We start from the raw sequence: 13,512 nt of genomic DNA on the forward strand, positions 1-13,512 counted from the left end.
TAATAGATAAAAATGTGAATTTCTATTTATAGTACAATAATTACCAGTATTGTCTTAGAATTATTGGGTAATAATGACATTAAATAGTGGCATGCAAGATAATAGAATATATGAAAAAGTTCATTTGTAAAGAGATAAATAAAAAATATGGTGTGAAAGAAGTAAAATCAAAGACTCAACAATGAAAGACGCCCTATGTGAGAAACAGGAATTAGAGACAAAGACAAAGGATATTGATATCCTCCTGAAGAAATCAATGCTACTCTACTTTCCAGTTAGCACAATTCCATCTTCTGTTGATTTTCTCCCTTATCAGCATAAATTTAGTTCTGAAAAAGAATATTCTCTGGAAGTGGTACAATACTTCTCAACCTTTAAACTTTCTTTAATGCTAACTATTTTGTTTTCAATTTTTCATAGAATAATTTACAAGAGTTTTAAATGACTATGATAATGGACTGAGATGGAATAGAATGAGGGAAAAAATTATTTTTGTATTTATAAATGGCAAAGAATGGATTATTTGGGGGAGAGTTAATGCCACTTTGCTCAAGGCAAAAATGTAAGTTCATAGTCATATGATCAATATTTTAAGCCTTTAAACTGCCACCTTGCAGTTAATTAGTGATAAAAAGGAGGTGATGCTTAGAGTAACATATCAAAAACAGCATAATTATCATTAGACCACATTCATAACAAGATCTATTTAGGAATTATAGCTACATAATGAGGTTGTAATGACTAATAATAATAATAAGCACAGTAATGTATGATTTTAAGAGACAATCATGTATCTGTATGCTGTGGCATTCTTATTAAAAAGGATGTTCCAAACTAATCTAGAAATTATAAGACGGAAGTAAAGAAATGAGGATTCATGAATTACCTTATGGACAGCAGGATTCAAGTCAAATGCTAATATGTCTACATTTTATCATTAATGTTTTAAGTAGTTGTTTTTTTTCTCATTCAATTACTAACAATATGAGCAAGGAGCTTCCAGCAAAATATTTTGACAGACAATATGAAAGTGCTCTTACAACCCTAAAAGAAATTCAGTAAGAAAACTTCTTTCCAACTCCTTTATGAAATCAAATTCTTAATATAAAGAAAGGGTAACAAGTATGTATTACACCTATAAAACCAAATGAAAAACTCAAATTAGACAGTAGAGGAAGAATGCATGATAGTTCCAGAATAATGCCCACAATGATGCATAATTATTAATTACACAATCCCGAATTGAAGATACAGAGAATGTTTGATTTTATTAGTACAGAGAATGCTTCACAAGTTCTCTGTATTTTAACAAGTGTTGAGTTAAAAGTACTGTGTGGGAGAAAGATACTCTACCTGGTATATTACAAAGAGAAAATATAAAACTAAGAGGAGAAAATCAGAAAACAAAGTATCCAAAAAAAATCACATTCTACTAAAATACAAGGTATCATTAGAGGAATTATAAAGTGGTGGCATGCTGAAGATAATTGTTGAAACAACAAGCTTCAAACACAACAACTCCAAATTATACAATCACACACCTGGACTCAAGATAAGTGAAAGGAAAGCTTTTCTAGATAGATCGTTTATGCATTTCACTTTCAACTGTCCTGTAAATACTGTTCATCTTCAAATAAAAATAAATGAGACCCAGTAAAAGACAAAAAGAGAAACACTTTTGTTTGGCTTTTTGGGTCACACCTGGCCGATGCACAGGGGTTACTCCTGGTTCTGCACTCAGGAATTACCCCTGGCAGTGCTCAGGAGACCATATGAGATGCTGGGAATCAAACCCCGCTTGGCCACATGCAAGGCAAACGCCCTACCCGCTGTGCTATTGCTCCAGCTCCCAAGAAACATACTTTTAAGAAACAAATCAGTCCTCAGAATCAGATCTATATATACCACAGATGACTTCAGTAGGGGCTAGAAATAATTGCTCTGATATTAAAGATACTAAGGGCAAAGATGGTTAACATTAAACATTTCTAAGGGATTTTAAGAGAGCAATAGGAACTCTAAGAAACAAATGGAAATTTTAGGAATACGAACAGTGGCAGAGATAAAAATAAAAGTATTTGATAACTTCATTATGAAATTCAACACACTTGAATATGGACTTAGTAAACTTGCAGATAGTTTAACAGGAAATAACGAAAATTAAACACAAAAAAAGAACCTGATTTGAATCACTGGTACTTGCAAATCATCAGTTGTGAAATTGCAGTAGAATTGCTTTTATAACTTGGACACACATTTTGGAGAAACGCTTGTAGGTCTTATAATTGACAGATTATGTCAATGTGTCAGAACCAATGCTATCAAGTTGCCAAAAGGAAACAAACAGGACCCAGAAATGTTTAGTTCAGCCAGTAGTGTGTTGGTCTAACGCATGTTCCACCTGGGTTTGAGCCCTGACAGCCTATGTAGTTCCTCAGCACTGCCAAGAGTCATTCCTGAGCTTCTAGCGAAGAGTAATCCCTGAGCACTTCGGGATGTGGGAAGCAGTGGGGGGAGGAGGAGGAAAACGAAGGGCACAAATATAACTTGTCTCCATCTATTGAAGATTCAAGGTTCAGATTTTAGCTTGGGGGTACCTAATTCCAGTAGCCAGAGCCTGGGGTGCAAAGGCGCCAGCAGCTGGAATTTGGCTTCTGGGAAAGTACTTACGAGATGTTACTGGGAAATATTCTTACTGCAGTTCCACACTTGCTGGCATTGATCCTTCCCTGCCATCCATGGCTAAAACCTGGGAGAAAATTGAAAGAGGCCTAGGAAAAGAGGTGATTATTCAATGAACGGTAATGAGGGACTCTGAGAAACACTCTTCCTTGATTTCTCGTCTCAGTGAGACTGCAGATCTCAGACTGGTCTCTTTCACCTATACTCCTGTGGAAAACGTGAGCTGCAGCATCAACAGAGATGCACTGGACCACTGCTGAGTAATCCGGGAGAACCAAAAGGCTGCCAGAAAACCCCTGAGCCTGGAAATGGCTGAGAGGAGAAAGTAGTTGCTGTTCTCCCCATCTGAGTGGCTGCCAGCAGCTTTCGGGAGGAAGCATCCTGTGGTTGCATCCTGTGGTTACAGCCAAGCCACCTCTTCTTCCCACTGCTTCTGGTTCTAGAGTAGCGGTGAGTATAGGGAACAACAGACACCAGAGTGTCCTCGCTAAACGTCCCAGGGCTGTGCCTGAAACCCGGAAATTTAATATAAACCTATACATGGAAGTTAAGGAAGACGGTGATTTAAATTGATTTATAGAAACTAGTATACTTTTTCAAAAAAGAGAATAAATAGAGGTTTAATTCATAATAATGGAACAAAACAATGATCTAGCAAAAATTCAAACTCGTATGCTTACAAAATAACAGAAATAAGCTGTGAATAAAATGGGGAGAGCACAGAGAGAGAAAATATAGTGGCTGTTCAAATGAAGGCATTATAGAGTCCAAATACAATAATTTAATGGAAAAAATACCAAAAAAAGAGAAATTATTTAAACGTAGGTGATGGGCGGGGGCAGACAGGTAGTGCAAGTGTTAGAGAGAATGGCCTTCAGGCCTGACCATGGTTGTATTTATGCTAGTACATGGCACCCCAAGCATCACCAAGTGCAAAGTTGGAAGACCCCAAGCATCACCAAGCGTGGCCTCAGAGGGCCCAAACATGATCAGAGTACTTTGGCTGTCCTCAGCACCACACAACTGTTTCAATGATTTCAGGCTAAATATTAATCTGCCTGGTTGTCAAGAATTACTTACAGGAAACCTGATTTCCTGAGCATGGACTGGGAACCACATGCCCCAAATACAGTAAAATGAAAAATAAAAGTAAGAGAGGGAGAGAAGGAGAAATATATAAAATACTTAGGGAAAAAGCCTTTAGATTTAGAAAGTGAAGTATTTAGTGACTTGCAAGGACAATTTTACTGATATGAAGAGTTTATAGTTAATGTAAAGATGGAAACGTAAAGTAAATTCAGAGAGTTTAAACAAGAGGGAATTGGTGAAATTTTGGAGAAAGTATGTTTTAGAACTGAGGATTTATATTAAATGTCATATATTAAAGCAGTTTATTCAAGAGTCACACAGTATGACACTGAGTGCACACCAGTGTTTGATGGTTTACAGGTCAGAAAGCTGATTGAAAGCAATCTATGAGTTATGGAATGACTTTGATACTTTCTTGAACTAGTATCAAACTTTCATTGAAGGTCGCTGACAAGCATCTTAGACTTTTTGATGACTCAGACAGGAATATATCCTGTAATACCCATGGACAACCTTACTCTTGTATTACAGATACATAAAAGTCACCACCTAGTCATCTCCTGCAGGAGATATATTTTGGTTTCCAATATATTTTAGTTTCCTTTAAAATCTAAATATATATATAGGGATGGCTATAGATAGATGTAGATATAGATTTAACAGGCAACTTAATTTTTACATTAAAAAATAAAAATAATCAAAAGTAAAGAAGAATTTTATTTAAAACAAATCAGTGAGATTGAATTGTAGCAGTGGAACAATACAGAATATAATCAAAAAGAAAATAATTCATTGTAAAAAAAATTAAAAGTAATATCCATTTCCTGTTATATGGGTCCTAGAAGGAGAAGTGTGATAAAGAAGCAGAAATCCTACAGTAATATTATTCAAGAAACTCCCTAATTTAGGGAAGAAAGTAAATTTCAAATGCTTTGAGTTCATCAAAGAAAATAAACCAAAATATGTTCCAGGATATAATCAGGTACCAGGTGAATGAATGCTGCATGGCCAAGGGCCCAAGCTTTGATCCCTGATACCACATAACTCCTGAGCACTGCCAGGTTAGTGCTTAGTGGCCCCCCGCACCTCTCAGCCCAAGCAATACCACATCTTCATATTTAAGCATTAAACTGTTCATTCTGGGTTGAAGAGATGGTATAGTGGATAAAATGCTAGCCTCGCACACAGACAACCTGGGTTTAATCACCTGACACCCAATATGGTACCCCACAGCTAACCAAGAATGCTCGCTGAACACTGAGCCAGGAGTAAATCCTAAACACTGCCAGGTATGATCCTAAAAACAAAACAAATATGTGAACTAAAAAAAAAAAAGGCGGTGGGGGCTGGAGCGATAGCACAGTGGGTAGGGCATTTGCCTTGCACGTGGCCGACCCGGGGTTCAATTCCCAGCATTCCATATGGTCACCCGAGCACCACCAGGAGTAATTCCTGAGCACGGAGCCAGGAGTAACCCCTCAGCATCGCCGGGTGTGACCCAAAAAAGAAAATGAAAGAAAAAAAAAACAAAGGCAGTACAGGATTTTTCATTGGGCCTGAAGGATAGGACACTGGGTAGGGAAATTCCCTTGTGCTAAGTCAACCTAGATTCAATCCCTGACACTAGATATGGTCCCCTCAACACTGTCAGGTTGATGCCTAAGTGTAGAGTCAGGAATAAGTCCTGAGCTCCTCTCTATGTGGCATTGCCACTCCTTACAAAATGAATTGTGCAGTCTGGTCACTTAGTATTACTTGAAGTAACCCCCGGTCCCATGAGTACTGCTTGTGAATTCCCCAAAATAAGTGGAAATAGAACCCAGATAGAAAGACCTAGGGGATAAATTCCAGACTGGTTGCATACTAGGTTGCATTCCAGTATGCTATCTCTCTAATCCTAACAATTTTTTTTAAAGGAGCAATAAAATGTCTTTCCTATTTGTATATGTAGCAGTGCTTATCGACACTACTTCCACTACCCAGCCGTAGCCACACTCCAGGACACTTTCCGGACCCGCATGGCAGCTCCGGCCGAGACCCACACACGAATGAAGACCCAAAGAACAAGATAAGCAGAACTCTCTGAGACCTTGGACTCCAGGATTGGCGGACCCTGGGACAGAGCTTCTCTGCTTGCTCCCACCAACTACAGGTGACAAAGGGATTCTAATCAGGAGCCCCACCCTACCCTGCCCTGTCTGCTTCCATCAACCACCCAGGGATCAAATTGCTAACAGGAGACCCACCCTACCCAGATAAATACCTCACTGGCAGACTTCCACTATCGACACTACTTCCACTACCCAGCCGTCGCCACACTCCAGGACGCTTTCCAGACACATCATAAGACACTAAATACCCATCTTCCGGAATTGTCGTACCATATTTGATAGGGTTCAAATATGGTAACACCTACAAGGGTGATTAGAGGTCGCCCCAAAAGTCTCTATCCCTCTCGGAAAGACTGGCAAGTTACCGAGAGTATTCCGCCCACACAGAAGAGCCTGGCAAGCTATCCGTTGTGTATTCGATATGCCAAAACTAGTAACTACAACTGGTCTCATTCACCTGACCCTGACGGCTTCACCGACATGGCAGCACTGAGAAGGATGAGAAAGGAGAGGCCGACAAAATCTCAAGACCGACCTAGGCTGCCACAACAAAGGAAGACAAAAATGATCGTCTGTACTTTCAATGCACGTACGCTAGCATCAGATGCATCCATTGAGGACCTGATGGTACAAGCGCGAATGATCAAGTACGCCATCATTGGTCTGACCGAGACAAGAAGGCAGGAATCTCACCATGCCGTTTTCGACACTGGAGAAGAATTGTTCCTCAGAACATACGATAAAAGAGGTGTTGGAAGCGTTGGTGTCCTTGTCAACACAAACTTGGCCAAGAGCATTGATTCATTCGAATGCCTAACAAACCGAATCGGACGTTTACATTTGAATAGATGTGGCTCACTGCCTGCAGTTTCTATCTTCGTTGTCTACGCACCAACATCTCATTATGATGAAAGAGAAATTGAGAAGTTCTACATGGAGCTAGAGAAGTTCTACAAAGAAGACCACACCTTCTACAAGATCATTGTGGGTGATTTTAATGCCAAGATAGGACCGAGAAGATCAGCTGAAGAACTTCACATCGGGACCCATGGCCTAGAATGGAACGAACAGGGTGAGAGACTGTCTGAGTTCATCATGTCGACCAAGACCATTCATGGTAACTCACAGTTCCAGAAGGCAGAATCTAAACGATGGACATGGGAGTCTCCCGGTGGACAATTCCACAACGAAATAGACCACATCATATTCAATCGACGGTTTTGCCTGACTGATGTCGCTGTTGTCCCAAAATTTCGAACGGGATCGGACCACCGTCTCCTTCATGCAAAATTCTACTTCACAGAGTGGGGAGAAAGGGCTGCAAAGTTCAAAAAGAGAACTCCCAGAATGACCACCAACTGGGAACTCTTTGGTACTATTGCGGCAACATGGGAAGATGCCATTGTTGACATCATTGACGAGGAATATGTCCGACTGGTTCAGCACCTCCATGAATGTGCGAGGAACACCAAGAGAGAGATAGCCACAAAAAATCGCCTATCTTCGAAAACTCTTGAGCTAATTCGCCAGCGTGGTTTGGCGCATGCCTCAGGCAACCGCAAGCTAACGTCCGAGCTCGCAAAGCAGTGCAGAGATGCGATCAAGGAAGAGCTCAAAGAGAGAAGAGCAGAAGTACTGGTAGATGTGGCAGAAGCCAGGAAAAGTATTCGTAACGCCCGCCTGTCCTTTGCCAACTACAAGACCAAGATGACTGCCCTCCGACATCCTGATGGATCCATCACATCCTCCAGAATGGCAATGGAGAAGATTATCCATGACTTCTACTCAAATCTCTTCGATAGCCATGTCCACTTGCCGACATACCAAATTCCACAGGATGGATATGTCGTTCCCAACATTCTCCCTTCCGAAATCCGACACGCCATTTCCTCGGCAAAGAAACAAACAGCACCCAGCCCAGACAAGGTCAGACCTGAACACCTGAAGAACCTGCCATCAGTACTCATCAATACACTGGCTCGGCTCTTCACTCGCTACCTGTCTGAATGCAAGGTTCCGTCCCAATGGAAAACCAGCAGGACCGTACTACTGTTCAAGAAGGGAGACATCCATGACATTGGCAACTATCGCCCGATCTGCCTATTGTCTGTCATCTACAAGTTGTTCACTCGAATCATCCTAAATAGGATTGGCAGAATACTAGATGAAGGACAACCATGCGAGCAAGCCGGGTTCCGCAAAGGATTCAGCACCATCGACCATATCCACACAATAACCAAGCTCATTGAGGTTTCTCGGGAGTTCAAGATGCCGCTCTGTTTAACGTTCATTGATTTAAAGAAGGCCTTTGATTCTGTTGAGATGGAAGCGGTCATTGAAGCCCTAGCCAATCAGGGCATTCAAGCCCAATACATCAGGATCCCCCGTGAGCTGTATTGCGGATTCGCTACCAGGATCTCACCATTCTACAAAGAAGTGATCGTTGATGTCAAGAGAGGGGTGTGGCAGGGTGATACCATTTCACCGAAACTCTTCAGTGCCACCCTCGAGAACACCATGCGACGACTGGAATGGGAAGAAATGGGAGTGAAGATAGATGGTCGGCAACTACACCACCTCCGCTTTGCTGATGACACTGTTTTAATAACACCAAACATCAGCCAAGCGGCACAAATGCTGGCCGACTTTGACCGTGAGTGTGCAAAGGTAGGACTAGAGCTGAATCTTAAGAAGACAATGTTTATGAGAAACAGCCTCGTTCCTGACGCCCCATTCTCTCTCAACAGAACGACCATCTCAGAATGCAACAGCTATGTGTACCTAGGTCGAGAGGTCAACATGACAAATGACCTGGCCCCAGAGCTGCGCAGGAGGAAGAGAGCGGCTTGGAACGCCTTCAAGAACGTCGAAGCAATAGCTAAGAGGACGAAGAACCCCCGACTCCGGGCACATCTCTTTGATTCCACTGTTCTTCCTGCATTAACATATGCCTCAGAGACCTGGGCCCTACGCAAACAAGATGAGAACGCTATTCAGGTCTCCCAAAGAAGAATAGAAAGAGCTATGCTTGGAATATCACGTTTCACTCAAATGAGAGAAAGAATCCGGAGTTCTGACATCCATCGATGATCAAGAATCAGGGACGCTGTCTCATTTGCCAAGGTGTCAAAAATCAGATGGGCTGGTCACGTCATGAGATTTAAAGACGACCACTGGACTAGAGCTGTTACCGACTGGATTCCACGGGATGTCAAAAGACCGCGTGGCCGCCCACCTACCAGATGGTCAGATTTCTTCGTCAAGATCATGAACAATCGGTTTGAGGCTCTTCATATTCCCTGAGCGAACAGATGCCATTGGGCTACACTAGCACGCGACAGGGACAAATGGAGACGTTACTGGCGTCCGCTCGAGTAAATCGACGACTAATGGGAAGTTAAGTGATTAAGTAATTAAGCAGTGCTTATGCAAATGTTAAGATTTGCTACACAAATAAAGCATATAAAATTGTTTAAAGTATAGTACCATCTGAAATTACAAATACTGCTTTGTATAAATGAATCAGTAACTGAGCCTCTTTGTATTTAATATTTGATCTCTGAATGTTTGATCTGCATTACAAAAAATTAATTTTATGTGTTTTGCTGGAGCGATAGCACAACAGGTAGGGCGTTTGCCTTGCACGCAGCCAACATGGCCGACCCTAGTTCGATTCCTCCACCCCTCTTGGAGAGCCCGGCAAGCTACCGAGAGTATTCGATATGCCAAACACAGTAACAACAAAGTCTCCAATGGAGACGTTACTGGGCCCACTCGAGCAAATCGACGATCAACAGGAGGGCCTTTACCTTTACTGGACCCGCTCACGCAAAAATCGATGATCAATGCAGGGCCTTGCACAAAATTATAAGATACATTAGAAACATTTAGTTGTCAAGAGCTAGAAGTTAATGTAAAATTATAGTTCACAGAGCACTGAAAAGTTTGCTAGCCAAATTTACCAAAAGAAACAAAAGACTAATGAGAATAGTTTCAACTTTAATCTGCCAGATATAAGAGGATAAAAACATGGATATGCCAAATACCAGTAACAATGAAGGTCTCATTCTCCTAACTCTGAAAGAGCCTTGAATATAGCACTTTTTTAAAAATCTCAGGGCTAGGATGAAGGAGACATTACTGGGGCCTGCTCAAGGCAATCAACAAATAACAGGATGATTGTGATCGTGATCGTGATATATGCATAGCAGATTGGAAAATTATCAATGTATTTTAAAAAACAGTTTGAAAAATACTTCAGGTTAAGAATATTATAATTTCTCTTAAAATAGAAACCATCTATCTCTGAAAAAATAGTGGCTGGCAAGATCATTCTCTCATAAACATAGAAAATGTTTATATGTGCAGCTGATAACATACACTGTTTAATTTCTAGAGTTCTGCATCACAAAACACGGAGGTAAAAATTTAGACAGGAATAGTTTTAGAACAGATGCTGTTCTTATCTACCTTGGCATCTTCTATTAAATGTGTGATTTCGAATAGTTTTGTCTTGAATGATATTTTCAAAACGAGTCAGCTGCAACATATATTAACATTAAATTTAGTAAACTGACCTAGTTCTACTACTCTCCAATTAGAATTGCATATTGTCTTCCAAAATAGTTTTCCTCATTTCATGGTTGATACCAAACTTCACTCTAGAGCACTAGTTAATTATGAATATCAAGTTATTTTTCAAGTAACTTCTGGTTCTGATAAGAGATAAATCATTTTAATAGGTAGTTTATATATACTTTAACAATATATGAATGAAGTTCCATCTAAAAATAGTTGATTGCTGGAGAGGGACAGTGAAGGACTTGCATTTAGCCTTTTGTTCAAAGGATCATATAGCTTATTTGATCTTTATACAGTCAGTACAACTTTCTCCACATCACTGATAAGGCTGTTTCTACATTTATGTGTTTACTGGGTTGACACTTTCCATTTCTTCCAGAAATTGTCCTTTGCATTCACAATTTGGCTAATAATTTGGCCCGAGAGCCTCGATTTCAGTTTATCTTGATTTTTGACATTTCTTCCACACTAAGCTGCTCATTTCCAGTAATAATTTTAATGGATATACAAGCTGTTTTTTCCTTCCACTTAAATATTTAGAGTGTTTTATAGAATTCTCTATTGGCTTAAGTTTCAGAATTGTCTCAGGGAACAGGGAAGCCTGAGAAGAAAGAGAGATCTAGGAAGACAGCTGGGCAGGAAAGCAGTCAGAACAAACCACGTCCATCTAGTTAGTAGTCATCTCTTATGGACACATTTTACAGTACTCTAAAAAAAATTGCAATATAAAATCAAAGATCAATAATGGTGATTACCACAATAAATATACTAATAGAAATGTTTCAAGTATTTTAAGAATTACAAAAATGTGACACAGATACAAGACCTGGGCACCTGTTACTGGGAAAATAGTGCAGACAGACTTGTTCAGTGCAGGATCACAATAAGCCTTCAATTTGTGAAAACCAAACCAAACCAAACACAAGCCTGCAAAGCACAATGAAACAAGCAAGCCTGTGTACTCATCATCAGTCTCAAATATTTATCTAGCCTAATATATAATGATATGCTTATAATTAAAAGTAGTAAGATCTTCAACAGACAGAAAATCTGTTAGAACAACAGATAATAATGCCTCATAAGGGGCCAGAGCTATAGGACTGCAGGTAAGGCATTTGCTTTGCAAGCCTCTGATCTCTGGAATCCCATATGTCCCCCTGAACCCAGGAGTGATCACTGAACACAGAGTCAGAAGTAAGTCCTAGTACCTCCAGATGTGGCCCCTAAACAAAAAGCAAAACAAAATGTCACATATCTGATTCAGATAATAAATTTATTTAAAAAGAATTCTTAAAGTATTGCGACAAATACGCCCAAAATATTAGAATATGTGTTTAAAATTATCAATAGGGAATTAAAAATAACCAATCACAAACAAAAGGTAAAGGTAAAGGTAAAGGCCCTCCCGTTGATCGTCGATTTGCTCGAGCGGGCCCAGTAACGTCTCCATTGGAGACTTTGTTGTTACTGTGTCTGGCATATCGAATACTCTCAGTAGCTTGCCGGGCTCTCCGAGAGGGGCGGAGGAATCGAACTCGGGTCGGCCATGTTGGCCGCTTGTAAGGCGAACACCCTACGGCTGTGCTATGATAAACCACTAATCACAAACAAAACATTAAAAATTCAATAATTTTGAAAAAAATCAATAGCTCAATTGAAAGCTTTAATATTAGAACAACTGTTAAAAATACAAGCTAACTAGAAGATAGATCAAATTAAACATCCAGATGATAGGCAAAATGATAGGATAAGAAAAATATGGTGTGGCTCTTCCTCTTTGTCCCCAACACTGTGGCAGTCTTCTTCCTCTCCCAGTGACTCAATTTTTTAAAGCAATTTTTAAATAGAATTTAAAGTTAAAAATAAAAAAAATGGTGCAATGTTGAGTGTATGACATTTTTATATATCATATAATTACATATAAACAAGTTACATCTCCTTAGAAATATAGAAAAATTTTAGACTAGGTTTTTAGATACATAAAATTTGTATTTTTTAAAGGTAAATCTCAGGACATAGTAAATAGGTGAACATTCTCCATTAGACTAATATTAAAATATCTTCAGTTTAGCATATGAATAGTTAACGAACATTACAAAAGCAGGTCACTGTCACTGTCCTCCCATTGTTCATCGATTTTCCCACTAATGTCTCCATTTTGAGACTTGTTGTTACTGTGTTTGGCATATTGAATACGTCACAGGTAGCTCGCCAGGCTTTGCCCTGTGGGTGAGATATTCTCAGTAGCTTGCCGGGTTCTCTGAGAGGGGAGGAGGAATCGAACCCGGCTTGGCTGGGCTGGCTGCAAGCAAGACAAACGCTCTACTGCTGTGCTATTGCTCCAGCCCCTCAAAAGCAGGTAAATTAGGATATTGAAAAGATTCAAAGGGATTTTTGTAAATAAGATGTCAAAATTTAAACTTACAATGAATTTTGGTAGCTTAAAAATGTAAGCATTTATGTAAGTACCATTAGTAAGATGTTACAGATTTATAGAAAAATAGATTTTTGGAATAATAGATTTATAGAATAATGAATTAAAATAAATACAAATAAAGTATGAATAAATACTACTACAGAAAATTTAGATAAAGAAAACCCTATTAAGATGATTGATTTAAACAGAGATTACAATTGTACTAAATGTAAATAAAATAATCACATCCGAAGAGTGAAAATTGCCATTATTCATGAAACAATTTCAGTTCCATTTTATGATGTTTATGAGATGCCACTGAATATTAGAGCATATGAAGTTTTAAGAATAATAAATTTAATAAGTTATGTATTTCCAACAATAGTAAACTACTGCAGATCTGCCATTACCAGGAAATAAATATTCAGGTATAAAGGTAAAGGCCCTCCCGTTGTTCGTCGGTTTGCTCGAGTGGGCCCAGTAACGTCTCCATTGGAGACTTTGTTGTTACTGTGTCTGGCATATCGAATACGTCCCGGGGAGCTTGCCAGAGTCTGCTGTGCGGGCGAGATACTCTTGGTAGCTTGCCGGGCTCTCCGAGAGGGGTGGAGGAATCGAACTCGGGTCGGCCAT

This window comes from Sorex fumeus, unplaced genomic scaffold (genome assembly GCF_029834395.1).
Source record: "Sorex fumeus unplaced genomic scaffold, SorFum_2.1 ptg000013l, whole genome shotgun sequence".
Classification (NCBI taxonomy): domain Eukaryota; kingdom Metazoa; phylum Chordata; class Mammalia; order Eulipotyphla; family Soricidae; genus Sorex; species Sorex fumeus.